General features: G+C 42.5%; 1 protein-coding gene across 1 annotated transcript in view; it reads left to right on the forward strand.

Annotated features, from left to right (window-relative positions):
* Window positions 1-24,647, forward strand: part of GAP43 (growth associated protein 43) — a 96,614-nt gene that overhangs the window by 31,520 nt on the left and 40,447 nt on the right. The gene's annotated exons all lie outside the window — the stretch shown is intronic.

Here is a 24,647-nt window from a genome sequence, read left to right on the forward strand (position 1 = left end):
TCCAGGCAAGGAATATGTATTGAGTAGAGAATTGAATTAGGAAACCTCTGGTGCTTCATACACCTCTGAGGTCTGTGCATTGTAGACATAAACAAGACTTCAGCGAGGCCAGATTGTATCAAGGTGATCATACTTTTGACATATGAATACCTGGACATTCCTAAACTGACCACTGCATGGTCTGGCAGGGATCAGGTAGCTCCACGTCCTTTCCTGAAAACTAGAATTCAAAGTTTCCTTACTTTAAAAGCATATGTTACCTTGGATATAATTAGAAGTATTTGGTGAAATCATTTCTACTAATGCATTTATTGTATTAAAATTGCTTGCTTTTCCTCAGGATGTATATTTAAGTGAATATGCAGAAATCAGTATTATCCCTAAATTAAAACAAAAACAACACTAACCAAGTGAGATAAGCTTATTGTCTTCAAATAACTTGACAGGTCTGTTATCACAAATTGAATATCACAATAAACTTCACTACCTCCTCTCTGGATGAATTCTCTTGTCCTCTTATACTATGTCAAATAGTGTGTGCGAATGTTATACAGTGATCCAGTGCACCGTCAGGATACAATTTCTCCTGGATCGGGGTTATCTGTACCTTTACATGCACCAAACTGTGCAGAAGACCAATGTGTATCCTATAACTTAGTAAATGGGATAAAACATTGGAAGTTAATTTGCATTTACATTGCATACTACAATATGCAATGACATTATGCCTAACTTGGGAATTTTGCTTCTGGGGCAGAAAAGCATAATCTTCTTTTTTCAGGCTATGCTTCTCCTGCTTTCATGATTCCAAACAAACTACCCAGCATCACCACACCGCATCTCTATGATTGAAATTGAACAGAAGAAAAATTTAATCTGCTAATCTGGATCTTTCAGGCCAGAATGGAAGGATAATAAAGAAACCTGCCAATTGCCCTAGGCCAAAGCATGCCTTTTGATGCTAATGGTCCAATTCAACTATCTACTTTGTCCCAGATTCAGTCTCCCATTATCTGTGGCCAGAGAACTCAAAGGAAAACAAACACAGGAGGAGATGAAGGCTAACCCCAATTCTAACACTGATTGCCTCACTGTCTAGGCCTCACTTTCCATGACTATGAAATGATGTGGTTTGATGATCTCTTCTAAGTCTCATGACTTTGTTCAGTGAGTCTATGCATGCTGAAATATAAAATTTAGGTCATATATGTGGGATAGCACCAAGTTCTCTAAAATCAGGAGGCAATGGGCTAGAAATAGAAAATTTTGTTGTTTGATGTAGACATTTTCAATAAAATCAAGGAAGATATTTCCAAACAGGGGTGTGGCTCAAGCCTCATTGTGGTCCACGCTCACTAGAGTATTATTAAAGTGCATTTTCAGTGCTCTACCGCTCTACACCAAACTCTTGCAGTCAGTCTCATAGGAGGTGAGGCCATGAATCTGACTTACACCAGCACCCCTGGTAGTAAATATATGTGCTGAGGTATGAAAACTACTAATCTAGAGGAAAGAGCACTTTTACAGCTAGTCCAAAATTTTGTTGGGGGAAAAAAAATCATTTAACCTACTCTAAACCTCATTTTTGTAATAATAGAAACCTTATGTGTCCTTCCTCATTTCCCAGTGTTAGTGGAATAGCCTTTTAGAAAACAGCTTCTGGGAAAAGCAAGCAATTTCCTAGTTATAAATGAACTGTGTTTCAAAAATACAGTTGCTACACTTGAAACTTAAAATGCTTTCCCCATAGAAATAATGTAAAATAGTCTTAAGATTTCTGGACTTATCTACAAAATTTAGGTTGATTCAACAGATAGCTGACTTTCTGTACATTTACAATGGAAACATAGAAGGAAACAGTAATGTTATTGGATATTAGAGAGTAATAGAACCAGCTCTTTATATCTAACTTCATTTGAAAAAAAAAATACTCATGCACAAGCATGTGCACACACACATACACACACATGCACACACACACGTGCATGCACACAACTTCCCTTTTCTGATCAGGTGTTATGTATGCTGACCCCATACAATTCTAGTGAGAATGGAAATTATAGAAAAACTTCTGTTTATTAGGTCCCTTTGGGTCATAATGGAATAAATGAAAAGAGGAATAGATCAAAAGGAAATTTCCAATGGTGAGTGGGCAAAAGTTGGAAAGGAGGGGTGGGTAAGGATGTTCGAAATCAGGGCAGGGATAAAACAGGGAGAGAGGTAAAGGATTAAAGAGGAAATGAGTGGTTTATGTGGGCAGATGATGTGTTGAAGTGGAAGTGTAGGAGACATGAGGAAAAAAACGAATTGGGTGTTTATATGTCCACTTCCAGGCAGAAGAAAGGAACACTGGATAAGAGATTTTGTCAATTACCCATAGTTACCACCAGATGGCAAAATTAGCCCAAGGCCTCTTGGGAACTGGTCAGTTTATAGGAAAGAGGGGGAAATATATGCATCACTTGGCAATTCATTCATTTACTCCACAAATATTAAATTGAGTCCCCACTATGTTCCATGAGCTATGCTAGGAACTGATGTTGAAATGGCCAATGGGACAAAGTTCCTGCCCTCAGTGAACTTACATTACAGTCGGGCAGAGGGCTAACCAGTCACAAGAGTGGCCCTAATATGCTAGTAAACATCCTTCTTAAGTAATGAGGTACAGGTTTGTTCCTTTGGTGACTTGCCTCAATGTCAGCCCGGACAAAACCAAAAGACAGGCCCAGTAGTTTTCTCCAGGGACCTGCTCACACCTCCCAGGCCTCTGCACCCTACTTCTTGGTCTTTCAGAATCCTGCCCTCAGTCTTCTCTCAAATAAAAATGTACTAGTCGATGGCCTCTTACCTATAAAATGTTTATCTTGTCTACATGACTGGTATTAACACGAGTAACCAAAAAGTAGAGGTATTACACCCTTACTTCTGGCATCATATGCATTTTAGGTGGTATTGTTTGTCACCCCACCATATCAGAGACTAGTAACATTTAACCTTGTTTGGGGTAATGGACAGCTCTGACGTTAGAAAAGCTATGGACAATTTATAGGAAAATAATATATAAACATAATACATACCAATGAAAGACAGTACATACTGCTTCAGATTCAGGGACACCCTTAGGCCACCGCATATATCTATTTTTAAAACTGTATAATTCAAAGTACCGACCCAAATGGTGGGAGTGTGTGGAACATGATGGGGAGCAGGGGAGGGGCTTTAAGCGAACTTTCATTTTTCCTCAGCAGGGCTGGTTCAGCCAGGTGTCTCCGCCCACTGCTTCTCTCCTAGGCAGCAGCTGTCTGCTTGGGCTCCTTCCCGAGTCCGGTTTTCCCTCAGCCTTTGTCTGCCCGCACCCTCCCCCTGCATTTAGAGCGGGTTTCCGTCCCACAGCCTCCCTCCTCCACTCCTTCTCTGCCTCCTTTAGGCGTTCCCTCCGGTCTCTCTTCAGGGTGACCTCATCCCTTTGTTTCTCCACCGCTGCCACCAGCCAGCCGCTCCCTGCGCCCCCAGGTCCGGGCTGGGGCCCGGCTGCTGGGTGTCGGGCGGGGCGTGGCCTCTGGGGACCAGGGGGACCGCGAGGGCCGCAGGGCGTGGCTGGGACCCAGCGCGGGGCGTGGCCTCTGCCTGCAGCTCCGAGAGCCACTAGCGCAGCTCCTCCTCCAACGCCCCCCAAATCTCGGGAGGTGCCTCTTGCTTCCCCAGAGCAGTGCGGAGTTTTATATTATCGTTAGGAAACGCCACAGACTCTTGTTTGGGAGATAATCGCCTCTTTCAGTGACCAGGCCGGGTCTTGATGTGGAAGCAGTAGGGGTCACGCGGGCTCCTCCGCAGCCCCTCGCTGGCCTGTGGTGGGCCAGCACCTCCCGCCTGCTTCCTGGGACGGCCTCCTCTCCCATCAAGGGTACACAGCGGGTGGGGGAAGAAGGGGAGGGGAAGCTGGGCCTATTGGAAGTCGATGGGAGTTGGAGCTTTCTCTCCCTGTGTAAACAGAAATACCTTGTCATTAGAATAGAGCAGAGATGAGAAAACTAAGGTCGGAGCCCTGAGACAGTGATTCTTCATTATTAGAAAAAAGAAAAAAATGTCTAGTCTTCTTCATGTGAGCTTTGTCATTCCCAGGATAACATTCAGGCTCCAGAGACCTTTGCAAATGAGTTTCTTTGTGGGGGCGGGGTAGGTAAATTGAGCAGGTGGGAAGAAGTGAGATGCTTTATCTAAGCGTGGCCAAATTTAGACTTGGTGTGAGATTTCTCTTAGTCTGTAAACACATGGTACCAGTGCATATTCATTCATTCAGTAGTATTATTTTTTTAAAAAATGATTGAAGAGACATCTGAGGTGATACAAACAAACTTTATCTAACACTTCATGAGTGGCCGTCTCCATTCCCAAGGGTCCAGGGAACTGCAAAATGGGTGAAAGGCAGGAAGTTATTATAAGATAAAGAATAGGAAATACCGCCCTGGCCGGTGTGGCTCAGTTGGTTGTGCCTGGTCCCTTGCACCCCTAGAGGTAGTCAATTCTATTTGGTTGGGCACATGCCAGGATTGTGGGCTGATCTCAGGTAGGGGGGTGTGCAGGAGGCAGCCAATTAATGCTTCTCTCTCTTTCTCTCTCTCTAAAAAATCAATAAAAACATATTTAGAAAAAAAAGGAAATGTCAAGGAAAGAATCATCCAAACCTATAAAGATATTTTTATGTGTTTATTCTAACCAAACTGACAACAATTGCCAGGAAGCAAAATCTTTAAGGATTGAGAAGATGCTCCAGAGAATGGCAAATTTGCACCTTATTTTATACCTTACAATAAAATGATGAGATGTAAGGAGAGTTGCGTGAAATCCATTAGTAGTAGATTATGGGGGCAGGAGAAAGCAAAGTAGGGAAATCTCCGGGAGTGGCTAAAAAGCAAAATGGAGAGACACATACTGCTTTTACGTGGCTGGGTACAGGATAGTTGACATTTACAGCACCTAGAGATGATATTCTGGAGATAGATAATGATGAGGGGTTCTGTGGTCTCATGCTCTGGTGCCAGAACTTGTGCCCTGAAGGGTCTGGAAAAGATTACTCTGACATTCCAAGGATACGTTATCTTATATGCAAAAAGACAATAGGCTGGCTCATTTAAAGACTGACCTTTGTCAAGGAAGCTACAGGCCTGGGACATGACTACCATCAAGAGCTGCTTTTAGTTAGGAATTTTGTGTTCAAACCATCCTATGTTACTCTCAGTCTCTGTGTTTGTAAGGCCGACGGGAGCTTGTTAGGTTTAGTATGTGGCTTCTTTTTTTGTCCACAGAAACAAGGAAGTAAGTGTAGAGCCCAGAGTCGGCTTGGCATTTGGGGACTGTGAGTGGCTATACTGGATTTCTGATCAAGTGGAGCACTTACAAGGACATAAAAATTATTTAAGTTTTGGTTTGCTGACATGGCATCCCTGGGGAGGAGCGGCCTAGAAATTTATTTTAACAGTATGTATTGAACACTTACCCTGTGATGGACTTTGTTTCCAGCTCTGAAATGACCTCAGGTCCACGTGAGAGGAAAGCTGAAAGGAAGAGAAGGAGAGAGCCCAGGTGTCAGGCATTGAACTACTTAATAGTCCCCAGCCCTGGGGTGGGTGGGGTGACTTCAAGACACCTGGGAGAATGAAGGAGCTGCAGAGAGGCAAGTGCTGAGGGTAGGAAGCTGGTGGGAGTTTGAGCTTCCTCTCCCTGTGTTCTGACCTCTTTTTTTTTTTTTTTTACTTAAATAGGTTGAAACCAAGTGTGGCAGAGGATGAGTGATTTGCACATCTTATTTACTTATTTTTAGCAGTCTTGGTTTTTCCCTCCAACTAGGACAGTAGATTTCATTCAGATTTTTCTCACAGACTGACGATTTGGCTTAAAAAATTGTGAGGCACAGCATTCCTTTAGAATGCTTCATTCTCTCCTGTGAAGGCTTTGGGGAAGGTGGGGAAGGCGCAGCTTTTTGCTGACTGATGAATGGTGTGTTTCTGCATGCTGAGAGGGTTGGAATTAAGTGCCTAAAGGAAGGTGGTGTCTTCTTTCCTGATGAGGTGGGTCATTTGCTAGTCCACAGAAGCATGTGAGAGATGTCATCCTGCACTGTGCAGTCAGGACTCTGAGTACATGGGAGGCCGAGGCTGGCCGACGGGCAAATTCTGGGACAAATTCTGTGACAAATTCTGTGCTAGATCAGATTGGTGATCTTCTCTGGGGAGTGGCACATTTTAGAAAGATCTGAATCTCATGTTCAATGTATGTAATTAATTTTAGAATATTAGTGACAGCAGAGGCTAAAGTGTTGGGGGTTGGGGGCTGTCCATGCCAGAACAGGATTAGATCACAGTGGTTTCTCTGATGCTTTCTTTTTTAGGGAAATTGGAAAACAAAACATATAGAACTGAAATTTGCATACAATTAGGACTTTGGTAGTTTGAATGTTTGCATCTTAAATCTCCTAGTGAACTCCCTCAATGTGCAGACACAGTAACCGAGGCCTAGAGAAGTGAAGAGAGTTGCATGAGGTTGTAGTCAGGTTGAAACTGTCAGATGTACAGCCCTGGTCTCTGGTTTCTAACCCAGGGCTTTTGCTGCTTTACCTGCTGGTTCTTATTTCTCTGAATTTTCATTTAGAGAGACATTCAAGAAGAACTATGGACTTAGCAGGACAGGTGTTATAGGTCAGTACATTTCACATTGTGATGTGCAAGAGATTTATTAAAATGCAGCTCCTGGTGAGTAGATCTGGGGCAAGGTTACAGCGCATTGCCACCCAGCTCTTGGCTGTACAGATGCTGCTGCTCCATATTCTGAGCAGCAAAAATTGTGAGCATCATCTTTCCTCTTTGCCTGTCCTTTCTCACTGGGGATTTAGCGCCTTTTTTTTTTTTTGCTTCCTCCTGTTACCAGGTCATTGTGCTCCCTCAGCTAATCTGGATGTCTTTCACTGGCTGTCCTCACCCAGACCTGAGACTGTCAGAAATAGTCCCTAGAGATGGGTATCTTGAGCTGGAGGGTATGAGCTTTTGTCTAGTGAGTTAGCACCATCTAACTTGATTCCACAGAAACCTTTCACACATAAGCAACTTGCTCAAATCTGATGGTAAAAAAAGTCTCTTTTCTTTCTCACACAAGGGGCCTCACAGCTGCAGCCTCTCGCCTTCAGGGAATGCAGCTGGCATGTTGCTTAGTCCATAGGGGTGGCCTTTCAGCTGGGGCTCAGCAAGTCTCTTTGCTTCTGATAACCAGTCACAAATTTGAGGTTCCCATGACCCCTTCCAACTCACAACGCCAATTGCAAGTACAGGTTGTTACCTATAATTCTGACTGACTGGCTGTAAATCAGAGGTTCCCACAACTCACTTCTTGGGTCCAGTTAATTTGCTAGAGAGGCTCACAGAACAAATCTGTTTACTCACTAGATTACTGGTTTATTATAAATATATATATATATTTATATATATTATATATAAATATATATATATATATATATATATATATATATATATATATCAGAAACAGCCAGATGAAAGAGCTGCATAGGGCCAGGCATGGGAATTGGGGGGAGGAGCTTTCATGTCCTCTCTGAGCCCGCCACTCTGCCTGCATGGCCACGTGTTCACCAAGCTGGAAGCTCTTCAAACCCTGTCCTTTTGGGATTTTATGAAGGCTTTATTACATAGGAGTGATTGATTAAATTATTAGCCATCGGTATTTGATTCAACCTCCAGCCCCTCTCTCCTTCCAAGGGGTCAAACGTGAAAGTGAAAGTTCCAACCCTCTAAGCCCAGGTATATTCTCCTTAGGTGGGGGTCTAAAAGTGATCTCATTAACATAACAAAAGATACCTTTACAGTTCTCAACACTGGAAATTCCTAGAGTTTTGGGACTTCTATGCCAGAAATGGAGACAAAGACCAAATATGATTTTTTTTAAATATAAGTAACAATAGCACAGACTTTACTATTAATAAAACAATATTTCTGTCCTCAAAGAGCTTACAGAGTAATTAAGAGTTTGGAGAATAAGTACACTAATAACTACAATGCAAAAAATATAAACAAAAAACAAAAAAACCCCAAAGATGCAGTGGGACTTTAACCTAAAGGTAGCCCCTGCCCACTATAGGCTGTGGGCTGAGTTTTTACAACCATAAAATGGTTGACAGAAAATCAAGAGTAATGTTATTTTGTGATACTTTAAAATTATACAAAATTCAAATTTAGTATTCCAAAATAAAGTTTTATGGGACACAACCATGCTCATTCATTTATTTAGCATCTATAGCTTATTTCCCACAGCAATGACAGAGTTGAGTAGTTGCAACACAGACCACATACAGGGGTTTGGCAAAAGTAGGTTTACAGTTGTGAGTGCACAAATCAGTTTATTCTTGTATTATGATTTATTTATTGTACTTATTATTTTTAAATTATTATTAATATACTTTTGCCCACCCTGTATATGGCTTAGAAAACCTAAATATTTACTATCTGGCCCTTTGCAGAAAAAGTTTGCTGACCCGGGGACTGTCCATTTAGGGTGATGTAAGAAAACTCTCCAACCAAGGAGGTGAGAATTGGATGAGTTGTGAAGGGTATGAAAGAGAAATGTTTGAGGGGGCCCACATTGTAAGTGAAGTCAGAGAACTCAGGAAGTGAGGAGCATGTTCAATGAGCAGCATGTGGATTTACTTGGCTAAAGTAAAGAGTATGTTCACGAGAGAAGTGGGAAGGACAGACTGGGACCATTCCATAAATTGATCAAATGCTAAAATAAGTCATAACTTCTTAGCTTGATAAGCAATGGGAATATTTTAAGGGTTTGGGGAGAGCAGGTTTGGGGTGGTTGGGAATAAGCATGTTATAAAACCATAATTCTATTAGCTCAATCTGATAAAATGTGTAGCATAGAGTAGAAGACAGACCAATTAAGAGAGCTTCTATAGCAGCCGTGGGCAAACTACGGCCCGCGGGCCGGATCCGGCCGTTTGAAATGAATAAAACTAAAAAAAAAAAAAAGACCGTACCCTTTTATGTAATGATGTTTACTTTGAATTTATATTAGTTCACACAAACACTCCATCCATGCTTTTGTTCCGGCCCTCCGGTCCAGTTTAAGAACCCATTGTGGCCCTTGAGTCAAAAAGTTTGCCCACCCCTGTTCTATAGTGTGCACGTTCAATGTCTGTTTTAAACCTTAGAATAAGGGACTAATGTTCTAAGAAGGAATTTCAGACTTTTGGTAAAAGGAGAATCTTTGTCTAGGACTAGGTGTTCCCTGCACACCTGCTACCACCATTGCCAGCCACCCCCATTATTACCTTGATGCTACACAGTGCTTTAAATCTTCTGTGGTGTGTTCTGGGTGCTTCTATACCATGGCAGAGCTGGACTGCTGTACACCCACAGAGGCTGCACAGGTATCAGGCAATTTCATTTTGTTAAGCTCACTGAGCTTTGATTGGACTTTTAAAACTAGGGAATTCTTCTAGCCTGGAGCTGTTGAGTTACCCCAACTGCAGGGGAAAAAATGGTTGTTGGATTGCCCTGGGAATCTTTTATTCCAATTCTTGGGTCTAGTCCTGAGCTGACACAGGGATAGGGAGCATCATCGACTTCTGGTAAGTCAAGCAGAATTGTGGTAAGAGTGGTTATGTCACCCTACCTTCTTGGAAGTCTTGAACTCAAATCTTCCTGTGATGACACAAAAGATCCTCATTTCCTGTAGTTTCCCAGTGCTGGGCATAGACCTGGTGCTCTGTGTCTCTGGGTCATGCAACATCACTGATGAGAGGGCTGTGGCACAACTCATAGCTGTCTATGCATCAAGAAGAAAGAAAGTAATTTTCATTGATCTCAGGACCTCAGAATCAGACTCAATTCAGCTTAATATTCTAGCTCAAAGCTTACTTAGGTTATAATAAATCATTGGATGGAAGGTTTATATAGACTGATTCAGAAGTTGTAGAATTTACCTCCCTAGTTTTAAAAACAGATTAGAGGTAGTTTTTCTCTTTGAGGGCAACAGAGGGTGCAGTTTCTCCCTGCCGAACCACAAAGTGGGAGGTGGGCTGGTTCTCTGTTCCATGATGAACACTGTCCCTGTGTTTCTCCAGTGAGCTATGTGGATGAGTAGTATGACATTTTTTGAGAATATAAGCAGAGCAAGAAGTATGATGTTCATGGAATAGTTCTAAATGGATTTCTCTATCTGCCTCACTACAATTGTCAGGAAAATAACAGAAATAGTAGGTTCAAGGAAAAGGCATTTCAGGAACTCTGGCTGGATTTAAACTCTCAGACACGGGAATAAATGACAGAGCCTGCTCTTTACCACTTGCTCAATCCCTTCCTTCTGATGAGAATGTAGATGAGGGTGACTCTAATTTATTCATTGGCTTTTCCCATTTAATTAAACAGCCATAATTCCTGACCCGTTCCTCCCACTTCCTTCAGTATTGCTTTCTCTGCTCTCTGGTATTTTCTCTCACCTACTTTCAGAATTAATAGGAAATCTGGTCTCTAAACTGTTCTCAGCATCTGAAGTGTGACTCCTCCCTGTCAAAACCTTCACAAGGAAAATGAGTCATGGCATCACCTGGGGGATGAGGTCATGATACCACAGCCCTTGCTTTGAAATTTTGTTTGTACTTTTCTATTGTACAGAGATTTTGAAAAGGGGAGGATGAAATTTCAGTGACCGGTCTGAAGCCTGGTCCTTTAGGCACTCAGAACTAGCCCAGCATTGGCTGGCACTGGCCATGACTTTTCCCTCTCCAGTCCACTTTTCACCTTGCCTGGGAGCCTTGAGGGGAAACCTGCGGAGTAGAGGGGCCCTCCCTTCCTAGGGTGATTTTATCTCATGTGCAACTTGTACAAGTATTTTGAGTTCAAATCTGGCTCAGCCACTTACTAGCTGTGTGATTTTGAGCAAGTTACTTAATGTCCCTGTGCCTCAGTCCCTTCATCTGGAAAATAGATTTAAATTGATTGTGTCTGTTTTTAAACTTTAGAATAAAGGATTAATGCTCCAAGGAAGAATTTCAGACTTTTGGTAAAAGGAGAATCTTTGTCTAGGTGTTCCCTGCACACCCCCTACCACCTTTGCCAGCCATTAATTAGTCCCTTATTCTAAAGTTTAAAAACAGTACCCATTGCACAGCCTTGTCAGAACTAAATTAGTTAATATATGTAATATATTGCCCTAACCGGTTTGGCTCACTGGATAGAGCATTGGCCTGGGGACTGAAGGGTCCCAGGTTTGATTTCAGTCAAGGGCATGTACCTTGGTTGCGGGCACAGTAGGGAATGTGAAGGAGGCAGCTGATCGATGTTTCTCTTTCATCGATGTTTCTAACTCTCTATCCCTCTCCCTTCCTCTCTGTAAAAAATCAATAAAATATATTTTAAAATATATATTTGTAATATATTTAATAAATATATACTTGTGTGTATACATAAAGAATATAATAATTGCCCTGGTTGGTTTGGCTCAGTGGATAAAGCATCTAACTGCGGACTGAAGGGTCCTGTATTCAATTCTGGTCAGAGGCACATGCCCGGGTTGCAGGCTCGATTCCCGCGGGGGTGTGTGTGTGTGTGTGTGTGTGTGTGTGTGCAGGAGGCAGCTGTTCAATGATTCTCTCTCATCATTGATGTTTCTATCTCTCTTTCCCTCTCCTTTCCACTCTGAATCAATAAAAATTATATTAAAAAATAACATAATAATGTACTTAGAAGAGTATTTGCATATACTACTATATAATAATAGTTTTTTAAGATTATTAATATTATTTTCTCCAAAGATCTGAATGTATTTTATTGTATTTACCTTTAAAGATTTTTTTTTTATTTTGGAGAGAGAGCATTTATTATTTTTATAAAGTATGTAAGCCCTACAAAATTCTTCCATGTCTCCTTTCCCCCCCTTGACCTTTCCCCGCCTGCCCACATGAGGCACTTTACCAATACTATTTTTTATCATCAAGAAAGTTCTGCACAGTAGGCATTAGTATTACAATATGAGGGATGAAGAAACTGAATTCTAAAGAAATTAAGTAGTTTACCTCAGATTGTACATTTAAGCAGCAGCTGAGCCAGGATTTGAACTCAAATCATTTGATCCCAAAGCCAGACCAGGGAATGTGTAATCATGTGTCAGTGTCAATGACTGATGACCAAGAGAAAACTGGATGTCAAAATCAAAGGAGAGGCAAGAAAGGAAGAATGAATAGGACAATAACATCATGAGCAAATTTAGACTCGGTTATAATTTACAGAGTTTTCTAGTGTCTTGTGTATTTGCCTTAAAATGGTTAGTGGCTCAGGGATAAGAATCCAGTTAAAATGGAAATCTGTCCTCAAACTCTGTGTCTTTTACCCAGCACCCCGCCTTACCCTACGACAAAATAATTCAATTTTTTTTCACACATGGAAGAATACAACATATCTCCTAGAATCAGAGAAAACATGCTTGTACTTTTTAAAGATTTTTTTCAAGTACTATTGTAAATGGGCAGTCACGTACCTAGTGATTGATATAGGACATTAAGGTATGTGTAACTTAACGTTGATAGATAGCAGTGTCCCTGCAAATCATCCCACCTGCTACGCTACATCATATAAACAAGCACACTGTAAAGAGCAGTATGTTTGCTCTGCAAGTGCAGCTTCAAGAAAAATCTCCTAGCTCCCCCTCCAAACGTGTTCCTGCCCCTGGCCCTCCCACATAGAAATTCTGGAGCCACCTCTGTCATAAGATCTGAAATGTAGACCAATTCTGTTGACTGAAAAGTACTTCAAATAGTCTTACTGCTGATATTAGCATTGTTATTTATTCAATGACACTTTCTGAGTGTTACGTGTTGAATTATCAGGTTGAATTCTCTGATATTTTAAAATGTAGGAGATTGGAGGCCTATGTTTAAGGCCCATTCTATCACTGGGGGGCTTTCCACCAATCTGTTTTTTATTTTATAAAAGGGATAGCCCATATGCTTAGCCTATTTTATTGTAAATTCTTGAGGAAAAATTTTATGAAGTTGAAAGTACTTTAAAACCTGTAATATAAAAATTCAAGCTGCTGTCTTTTTTTTTTTTCCAAATGGTATTTCCAAGTTCTTTTCCATTCAACTAGGCTTTATAATGACATGACCTCTGTTGGCATATTATGACCCTCACTAGATATTAGGTACAATGACATTCAGAAGAGCTTTACTAACTATCCAATGGGGCTGCATTGGATAGAGTTGGAACTCCCAAATCATGATGCTCCTCTCTCCTCAGGACCAGATGCTCCTAAGCTAATCCCCCATGAAATGTCTGGCAGCTGCATCCAGAGCTTTTAGTAAACATGAGTAAATAGACTGCATCTCAAAACCTGCACAGGCAATTGTTTTTCTGGATCTGTAAGGGATACGGCTAGGTCAGTGGCATAGATATATGAAATAAGAGCTAAATGAGATTTTGGGGGGAATGAGGGGTTGTCAGGTGAGGGGCATATACTCTGAGAAAGAATAGACTTCTAGTTTAAGTGTATTTCTATCATCAAGATGCTGAACCACATGGAGGTTTAGGAATGAATAAAGATAGAATTAGTGTCTGTTAGGAGGTACAGGAGTGGGATTGGACAATGCAAACAGATCTGCCTCCTTCCCAAGGATAGGAAATAACTGGATTGATTATTGTGGCAAATTTTGGACTGTTTCCTGCTTATTTCTTTGAGGATAGATAGCTTACTAGTACTTTAGAGTTAAGGAAATGGACTCTGTCCTCCCTGGGTGGGGATACCAGCAATCATGGAAATGAATACATCTCACAACCAAACCTCCTTTGGTATGTATCTTATTAACATGCCTTGACTTATTGTCATGATAATGTAGAAATTACTCTGAGATGAAATTACTTATGATGATGGGAATGATTATGATGAGAAAAACAGTAGCAGCTACTCCTTTTTGAGTATGTACAATATGTCAAGGACTCTGTTAAGAACTTTATACACATTAACTCATTTAACCCTTAAAACAACCCAATGAGGTAGCCCTATATTTCCGATCTTACACATAAGAAAACCAAAGCTGACTTGCCCAAGATCAAGAGTTGATAATTATGTGGCAGAATCAAGATTCAAGCCTACACACCTATAATTCTGCAGCCCATGTTCTTATGCACCAGGGGATATTGGCTTCCCACATTCATTTTTAAAAAGCACTGGATGGGGAATAGGATTGAGAGTGGGCTCTGGCATTTAGAAGCTGGACCCCTTTATGTTTGCTCAACTGTCTCAATTGTGTTGTGTTCCTCACATGGTTCTGATGCGGACTATTTGACATACTAACTGTATATGCTGTACAGTCATAAATGTAGAGGGTAGAGGAATCTGACTGCAAAAGAATGGCTTGATGAAACCCCCAAGCATTAGTTCCCAGAGCAAAGCAAAGATACACAGCCAGTGAGCAAGGTGCTGTACACTGATGTGCTCTCTGATCACTAACATAGTGTGACTTGTAGTCACTTAACTACAAATAAATATTTTGGAGCAACAATCATGTGCCAACACTACTTCAACTACCAAGACTTTGAAGATTGTACAAAACTGACAAGGTCCTGCTCTCAGAAAATGTATATTCCAAGGCAAGTTTCAGTTAATAACGAAATTAAAATAGATGTCAGTGATTCTAAGCACAAAGAAGGAAAATCAAGGTAAGTAGACCAAAAGAGATCGTTTTGGGGGAAAGATACATATCAGAGTGGATGAGAAAGGTCTTTCTCATTCACTTATTCACAGAACAAAACTTACCAAGTACTACTGACTTAGAATGTAATTCGTGAAAGAAGTTTAATTAAAAAATGAATTAATCACTATTTGGTATAGTAGGAAGAATAGAGTAATTTTTAAATAAGTACTTATCTTGTCCTGTATTCCTGAGTGTCTAACAGGAGTCATTTCGCAGTGCCTTACTTGGAAGGAAGACAGTTCTCTGCCAGGTTCCCTGGGCTCTCAGTACCTTCTCCAGTAGCTCAGGCTGTGCTTCACTCTTGTGAACTCTCATCTGAGAAGAATTCACCTGTGATAGTGTTTCAAGGGGCTGTCTGTTACTAAGCTGCTTTTCTGTCTTTTCCCAGATGCATTGGCTGCCTGCTGTTCTCCCTTTTTCTCCAGTTGTTAGCAGAAGTCTCACAGTCCCTCTTATGTCCTGGTGTGTGATTTCAGCCTTTTCAGTGGCTTGTTGGGGGAGTCCCTCCCTTTTTGTTCCTAGCTGTGGTGTGCTGTCTTTAGTATGCTGACTCTTGTCTGTTAGTGGTCTCTATAGGCACAGACACCTCTCTCCAAGAACAGGGTGTAGTGTCTGCCCACCTTTCCCTTCTTTGAGCACGCCAATTGTAGAGGTAGTAAATACTTGTAGAGGTAACGAACACTTATAGAGATAGTGAACACTTGTAGAGGTAGTGAACACTGATAGAGGTAGTGGACACTGGTAGAGATAGTGAACAGGCAATGCTTATCAAAGGCTCTACTCCTCTGCTCAAGAGTGGAGCCCTTCCTCCCAGAGCTGACTCTCAGCAGGTATTTACTTGGGCATCAGTGACTTTGACCTTGATTCAGTCAGGTTACTTATACCTTTGTCTGCCATACCAAGGGTTTTTCTCAAAGAGTTTAGGCAAATTATTCGGTTCAGCATGTGCCCTGATAGATCAACGAACATAAGTATGTGCCTCATCTCCAACCTGGGCTCCTCCCAGTCCCAGTTTAAGAAATGGGGCCTTCCTTCCTTAAATGACCAAGGAATAGTCATCCCATACTACAACTTTAGGCCCTGAGGCTCATTATACAGATAAGTATAAATAGAGAGAAGGGGAGCATCTCTAATAATCCCCCATGAATATTTTCACTGTTTTACTAATGGAAAAGCAGAAATATATGTTTAAAAAATAATTTGATTGATATGACAGTAGGCAATCCATAGATAAAATGAATATGTCAATTTTTTATCTTAGACTTATTGACATTTCTAGGAGCTTTTAAAATTACTTTCATTATAATGTCATTTCTATAGTTTTGTGACGTCTCTCCTTGTCTGACCCTTGCACATTCATTTTCATAATTGGTTTTTGTGTTCAACCTCACCATATGAAGTCAGTTATTCAGTTACATGTTGGGGAAATATACTTGTCTTAGGTCAGGGGTGGGCAAACTTTTTGACTCGAGGGCCACAATGGGTTCTTAAACTGGACTGGAGGGCTGGAAAAAAAGCATGGATGGAGTGTTTGTGTGAACTAATATAAATTCAAAGTAAACATCATTACATAAAAGGGTACCGTCTTTTTTTTTTTTTTAGTTTTATTCATTTCAAACGGGCCAGATCCGGCCCGCGGGCCGTAGTTTGCCCACGGCTGTCTTAGGTGCTCTTCTTTGCCTATCATCGTCTTTCTGAAGTGGCACTGAGATGTTTAAATTTAGATTTATTCAACAAATATTAATGAGCATCTACTATGTATCAGATGCTAGTTTAGAAACTGGAGATTTGGCTTTAAACAAAATAGACAAAGTCTTTAGTATGCTTGTCTGTTAGAAGGCACTAATTTAATGTGCCCTTTGTCTCTTCTCTATCTGTCTTTGTGGGACAAAGAGAATTACAAATATACAAAATAAAATAAAAGATAACTCTTTTGATTGGACACTGAGTTCTCCAGTATTACCTCATACTGTGTTGAACACGCCACTTCATATTCTTTTAGAAGCAGGTGGGCTGTACCTGTTAAATAAATAATATATGGACTTGAGCTGAAGACCTATATCTTGATCACCAGCTATTATCTGAAAAGGTAACATTACTATTCCAATGTCCAATATAGGATATTTGGTTTTCTTATGTAGTGAGCCAATCAATTGGCATTTATTGTCTACTTATTATAACTCTGGAGCTGCAGCAGTATGCTGCACCCTTCAATTAAAGGGAAAAAGCAAGTTCCCTTAATACTACTCCACTAGGATTTGAAAGATCACTCTTGATGTCTCACATTCCCCTGGAGAATTGCTTAGTTATCATATATTTGTGCTCTCACCTGCCCAGGAACTAAAAAAAGACTTTTCACTAGACTGAAAACCAGAGGTTTCAAAAAGTGATGATATTTCTTGGCAAAATCACAATAGTTTCATTGTTTCTATTTGCATCCTGCTCCCCAGCCCCTCACACCATAGTTAGATATTTCAACAAGATTGACTATTGAGGGAACCCTAGTTATTTAGGTGTTTTAAATAACACCTTCTTCCCTATAACTGCCCAGAAACCTGCCGGCAATTTATCTGCATAACTGGAGGAGACTGGCCCATCCTCCTTTCCCTCCCCCATAAGAGCATTTCACTGGATTTCTGATCTTTGACTGGGTTCAAAGAAAGCACAGAAACTCCACTGTGAACTTCTTTAATATCTAGATATTTCCCCTAAAGTATGTGCTATCAACTATGCTTAAAATCAACTAAGCTTAAAAAAAGAGTGAAATTTTCTTATGTGTGTGTCACCTCAATAAATTATTAATTAAAAATAGAATGAGTCATAAGTAAATATCTGCCAGATTTTATATATATCCTTCAACACTTTATTCTGGTTTTCTATGGGTTAATAAGATTCTCATAAGCATGTAAACTATAGTGTGCTAAAGAAAACTTTGCTTGGAATATTTATGTCCCTTCAATTTTGCTTCTCAGAAATATCTTTTGTTCAATCAAGTTGAAAATATTTTGGTTCTCTAAATATATTATTAGAATAATTGGTATTACATCAATGACTTTCTAAAGCATTTAAAATTCAATCCTGCTTAAGAGAAACTTTGAGGTATTATAAAAGTAGTATTTATAGCTGGCAGAAGTAGATACAGGGCCAAGTTTTTCATGCTCTGAAGGTTGAGGCATTCCTATGATAATTGGAAAATGTTAAATGAATTGAGGTGTCCCAGTTAAATGGATGATGTTATTTTAGTTCTAAAAGTCAGGCTTTCATGGATTTTTGCCCAAATTTCTTTTGTAACATAAAGAATGCAAATGTTTGGACATCTTAGAATAAATCCTAAATTGTCCTTCTCCTTCCCCTAGAGAGAAAAGAAACTATTAACTGGAGTAACAATGTTGGATATTAAATAGCTACAATTTTTTGCTTTCTTATCTGTAATTATTTTTTTAATATATTTTATTGATTTTTTACAGAGTGGAAGGTAGAGGAATAGAGAGTTAGAAACATTGATGAGAGAGAAACATCGATCAACTGCCTCCTGCACACCCCCTACTGGGGATGTGCCCCCAGCCAAGGTACATGCCCTTGACTGGAATCGAACCTGGGACCTTTCAGTCTGCAGGCCAATGCTCTATCCACTGAGCCAAACCAGTTAGGGATGTAATTCTTAAATATTAATGAAAATATTGCCCTTTCATCTAAAGAATGTAGAAATTTGACTAGGTCCCAACAAATGAATGTAATGATACCCTTCATCTTCTTTAGACCAACATTCATCCAAGATTTTAGTCTTGGTTGAAAAGTAAAGATTTTAGATATCATGGTTTTCTCTAAGACTGCAAAAATTACGGAGCTCCCGAATATATTGGTCAGTAAAAATACTAAGCTACAACAATGAAAATTCCTGAATAAGTTATTACAACTCATAATGGTACTCTTCCTACATGTAATACACTGCACTGGAATATCCTCCTCAGTGAATTCACATTCAGCAACAATTCCATGTAAAAACAAAATAATTTTTAAATTCCCTCAGAAGACATCAGAGCTCAGCACAAGCTTATTTGTAGCAAGCCTGAGTACAAAAAAAAAGCAAACAAAAAACAAAACAAAACAAAACAAAAAACCCACCTATTTTAATGAGACTTATGAACTGACTCGTTAACCACTAAATACCAATATACTCTTTTTATGGACCTTCTCCATCTATAACTCACATGTTTATTCTATACTAGAGGCCTGGTGCATGAAATTCGTGTATGGATGCAGTCCCTAGGCCTGGCCTGGGATCGAAGTGTGAGCATCTGGCGTGGAAGGGCAGGTCCCTGCTGACCTCTGGGCCTTGGGCAGCACCTGGGTCCCCGGGGCCCCACGCGCCCCCTTCGCCTGAGTCACAGCACCCAAGTTCCCACATGGAGATGCAGTGAGGGGGCTGGACGCCTCAGGCTGGGGCACAGCATGGGCCTCTGGGCCACCCAGCAGTGCTACATGGAAGCAGACGGGCAGCGCGGTCTCTACCAGCCGGCCTTGCAGACCGGCTCCTGTGTGAAGCCATGGGGAGCCCGACTGGCCCCTGCAGTCCTGGCAGCTGTGATCTGGCTCACTTGGAAAAGGCTGTGTGGGTACAGGGTGGGCTCTTCAGGGGCACCTGGCACCTGAGCATGGGGGCTTCCAGGCCCTTGAGCCCTGGCATCCCAGGAGAGGGTAGCAGGGAGAGTGAGAGTGAGCTCAGTGGATATCCGCATTCTCACCACACCTCCGTCCCCATTACCCCCACCCCCAGGTAGCTGGCGAGAGGTCGCAGCCTCCCTACCTGGGTGCCGCAGGAGGTTGGTCACTGCTACCCACCCTCAGTTTCCTGTCCCAGCCTGGGGTCTGGCCCTGATTGGGTGATCAGGGTCTGCCCGCTGCTGGTTGCTGTTTGTGGGCGATGGGTCAGGGCTGAGCCCCCCACCCAGCTCCTTCAGCCCCTGGGAGCCAGGCAGCAGCCCTGCCCACCACCACTGGTCATTGTCTGTGGGGCGATCGGCGGGGCCATTAGGCCCCTGCTCGCACCCACCTTGGCCTGGCATCTCCTGCTTACCTGCTCCACCATCCCACCATGGTTCTGCTCTCATCAGGGCCTATTGGGGCTGGCAGCACCTCAACTTCCGCCCACTGCTGGCACCACATTGCCTGCCATGTTCTGCGCTGTCCCCTGGTAGTCAGTGCACATCATAGCAAGCGATCAAACTCCCAGTCTCCCAGTCGAACTGTGGGTCGAATGACTGCCTGCATATTAGGTTTTTATTATATAAGGTGTATAATTTGCATATGAGGCTTTTATTATATAGGACTAGAGGCCCGGTGCACAAAAATTTGTGCACTCGGCAGGGGGGGAGTCCCGCAGCCTGGCCTGTGTGCTCTTGAGTCTGGGACACCTCGGGGGATAACCACCTGCTGGCTTAGGCCTGCTCCCCAGGGGATTGGGCCTAAGCTGGCAGTCAGAAATCCCTCTGGCAGCCCGGGAGCCCTCGGGGGATGCCCACTTGCCAGCGGGGAGCAGGCCTAAGCTGCAGTCGAACATCCTTAGCGCTGCTGAGGAGGCAGGAGAGGCTCCCACCACCACTGCTGTACTGGCAGCCATCAGCCTGGCTGTGACTGAGCAGAGCTCCCCCTGTGGGAGCGCACTGACCACCAGGGGGCAGCTCCTGCATTGAGCGTCTGCCCCCTGGTGGTCAGTGTGTGTCATAGTGACCAGTCATTCCCAGCTGTTCTGCTGTTAGGGTCAATTTGCATATTACCCTTTTATTATATAGGGCAGAGGCCTGGTGCATGGGTGGGGGCCAGCTGGTTTGCCCTGAAGGGTGTCCCAGATCAGGGTGGGGGTCCCGCTGGGGTGCCTGGCCAACCTGGTGAGGGGCTGATGACTGTTTGCAGGCTGGCCACAGCCCCTTCAGGGTGGGTGGGGGGTCCCGCTGGGGTGCCTGGCCAGCCTGGGTGAGGAGCTGAGGGCTGTTTTTAGGCTGGCCACATCCCCTTTGTGGTGGGGGGCCCTACTGGGTGAGTGGCTGATGGCTGTTTGCAGGCTGGCCACAGCCCCTTCAGGTTAGGGGTCCCCCCTTGGGTGCCTGGCCAGCATGGGTGAGGGGCTGTTGGCTGTTTTCAGGCTGGCCAAGCCCCTTCAGTGTGGGAGTCCCCACTGGGGTGCCTGGCCAGCCTGGGTGAGGGGCTGAGGGCCGTTTTCAGGCTGGCCACAGCCCCTTCAGGGTGGGGGGTCCTGCTGGGGTGCCTGGCCAGTCTGGGTGAGGGGCTGATGGCTGTTTGCAGGCTGGCCATGGCCCCCAGGCACCCAAGTTCCCAGTGGAGGATGGCTGGAAGCAGGTATCTGGGATTTATTTGTCTTCTATAATTGAAACTTTCTTGCCTTTAGTGGAGGCCACAGCCAGCCAGGGCAGGCGGGAAGCTTGGCTTCCTCCATTGCTGAGGCAACAAAGCCTCCTGCTTGCTCCAGCTCTGTGGCTGCCGGCCGCCATCTTGGTTGGGTTAATTTGCATATAGTCACTCTGATTGGCTGGTGGGCGTGGCTTGGGGTGTAGCGAAGGTTAGGTCAATTTGCATGTTTCTCTTTTATTTGATTCGATGCCTTACTCCACAAGATGGTTAGAAGATCAGGTGTCTGCTGTGAATTCCTGGTAAATTATTGATTGTTAAAGCACTATGGACTTATTTTAACAAATAACATTTAAAAAAGAATCCTGTGTGTCCTGTGTGGGTAGATACTCTATTCATCTCAGTAGAGTGTCTATAGTGCCTTGTATAGGCACTCAGTATTGTTAAATAAGTAGATAAATGAGAATGTTACAAGGGTGCTTTATGGATTATCTGCTACAAGAAAGACCAAGTTATTCCAAGTCACTGAAGCAATAAAATTGGACTTGGGTTGGGTGGGAGAGGAGAGGACCTGAGTTCAAATACCAGTTGAGCCACTCACTCACTTTGAATTGAGGCAGGTAACTTTTCAGGGCCAGGATGGCTATTTTTTTTTTTTTTTTTTAGAAACTGAAAGGGCTGTGCTAAATGTACTGACTGATCTCTGGTTTCCCTGGGCTCAAAAGTCCTTTGTCTTAGATACAGTCTTCTGTTTCTTTTGTTAAAAATATGTTTTTATTGATTTTTTAGAGAGAGAAGAAGGAAGAAGAGAGAGGGGGAAACATCAATGTGAGAGTGAAACATCTATCAGCTGCCTCCTGCACGCCCCCTACCGGCATGTGCCCACAACCTGGCATGTTCCCTGACCAGGAATCAAACCAGCAACATTTTGGTGCACAGGGCAACTGAGCCACACCAGCCAGAGTTTCTGTTTCTTATTGAGAAAAGTCAATTTGGCCTGACATCTTGGGGTTGCCCCCACAGCTAGTTTTAGGGAAGGTTCTCTTCTTCTTTCATCTCTCTACAAAATACGCTCTCAGTCCAACTACTTCTAGTACTGTGAAATGAATTAAACCAGAAAATAACCTCTAGTTGAAGCTATATTAATAGAATCAATTACATATTTTTTAAAAAGACACACACACACAATCTGGCACTGTCTAGCTTATGACCCAGTTTTTATTTAAAATATTTTTGTTTCTAGATGCCTCTGTTCAATCACTTAAGTCTGACCTCGTAGGTTGATTTATTCCCTCCATTTCCCTCCCGCTTCTGTCCTCTCTCCTCTCCTCTTTTGTTTTTCCTTTCCTTCTCCTCCCTTCCTCCCCCCTTCTCTTTCTATCCCTGTCTCCCTCTATCTAAAATATTTGTAATAGTTGTCTTTTTCCAACCAATCTCTAAAATCCAGTTTCCCTAAGTCTCTAATGATATCAAATGGTCCCGCCTGTTCCTCCAGGTAGAGCTACATGCCCATGGAGGACTTTGAGCACCTCTTTGGGTGTATCAACCCATCTGGGCATCTACCTTTTACAGAATAATCTTCACCTCTCATTTCTAACTCAATCTTTCATAATTCTCTTCCTTCCTGCCTACCCCTTATCTCTTGTGTTTCTTAGACTCCTGGATTGTTCAGGTGAAACTGGTCCCACAATCTTGGCACCCAAGTCTACTCTGTGCCTTTCTAAATAATCACTTCAACATAGAGGTTGTATATAGAAGCTTAAACACTAATCATTTGGAAAGGTAAAGTGGCAGATGATCAGAAAAATTGAGGGGAGAACAGAAGGATTGAGTAAAGCTCTTCCTTTATCCACATAAAGTTTCTTTCTTTATATCATGCAGATTCCCAGCTTTCTTATTTTATTGTTTTCCAGCTTTTCAAGAATTTCATCTCCTTCGATTTATGTTTTGAAAAAAAGGGGGGGGGGCTCTAAAATTGTAGCTTTCTTGAATCACTAGAGGGTCTTTTCTGCACACCTGCCCTCTCTGAGATGATTGGTTTGTGTACTTCCCAAGGAGCAGTATTTGTATTAAAGAACCACTTGGCATCAATGCCCAAGTGCAGATGTCCTGTCATATAAGATGGTGCCTCATTCAGAAAACTCAAGATAGAGTAAAATAAATCAACACCATCTCGGCTCCATGCTCCATTCACAACTGTTAATTTAACAGGGTTATGCTTCCATCTCTGAGCAGAGAGTGCCTGGCAGGGACAGCTGCTCCCGTGCCCCAGATTGGGCCATGTGTCCCAGTAGGAGTCTTCAGGAGCAGCAGGAGAGTGGGAAAGCGGTAGTGCATCAGAGAACTGAGCAGTGCAGCATCATGGTCCCTGGAGGAGGGAGCAGGCCGGGCCTGTACAAAGTGCTTTTCATTTAGTCCTTCTTTCTTTGTGTGGATATACACACAGTTACCTGAGGAAGAAGAAGTTCTCTTGGATTTTACTGAAAAATTGTCAGTCCTGCTTTTACTGTCATATATAGCTTATTTTCAAAAATACTTTTGTATATCCACTGCACATTGATGAACTTACCTAACAACAGGCTCATATGTTTGTCCAAATTATGTCAGACAGGCCTACATCATGATTAGCTGGATCTAGGTCACTGGGGCAGAGCTGGTATGACAGGTGGAAAACGTACCACTGTGTTGGCCTGCTGTAGCTTACTCCTAAACTGGAGCAAAGGCCACGGTCAGGCCAAAGTCAAGATTGAAGCCAACCACAGGACTCAGTACATAATAAGCACTCTTTTTGTTGTTGTTAATCCACACCCAAGGATATTTTTTCCATTGATCTTTAGAGAAAGTGAACGGAAGGGGAGAGATAGAGAGAGAGAAACATGAATATGAGAAAGACATCATTTTGTTGCCTCCCACACCCACCCCAACCAGGCTGGGGATTGAGCCTGCAACTGAGGTACATGCCCTTGACCAGAATCAAATCTGAGACCCTTCAGTCTGTAGGCCGGTGTTCTAACCACTGAGCAACTGGCTAGGGCAGCACTCTTTTACTATTATTATTATTTTAAATGTGTTTTTATTGATTTCAGAGAGGAAGGGAGAGAGAGAAATAGAAACATCAATGATGAGAGAGAATCATTGATCAGCTGCTTCCTACATGCCCTCCCACTGGGGATCGAACCTGCAACCCGGGCATTTGCCCTTGACTGGAATCAAACCTGAGACCTGTTGGTCCACTTAATCCACTGAGCCAAACCAGCTAGAGCTATTATTGTTTTTTGTAAGGAAAGTTGCTGCATCGTTCACTGTTGTATTTCCCCAGTGCTCCAGAGTTAAAGGAAGGAATGCACGGAGACTATAAGCAACCACATTGGGGCACCATGGTGAGCAATGGAGCTATATGGAATTTGGGTACTCGCCCATACTGTATATTTCTTTCCATGAATATACCTTCTATGCCTATCCTCTGATTTAATTTCCTTGTGGAAAAAAGTTATATGCAGCATATTATGCTGTAAATGTTGCATCA

The sequence above is a fragment of the Myotis yumanensis genome, unplaced genomic scaffold (assembly GCF_028538775.1).
Source record: "Myotis yumanensis isolate MYYU_CA2020_CCGP unplaced genomic scaffold, mMyoYum1.0.hap1 SCAF_2, whole genome shotgun sequence".
NCBI lineage: Eukaryota > Metazoa > Chordata > Mammalia > Chiroptera > Vespertilionidae > Myotis > Myotis yumanensis.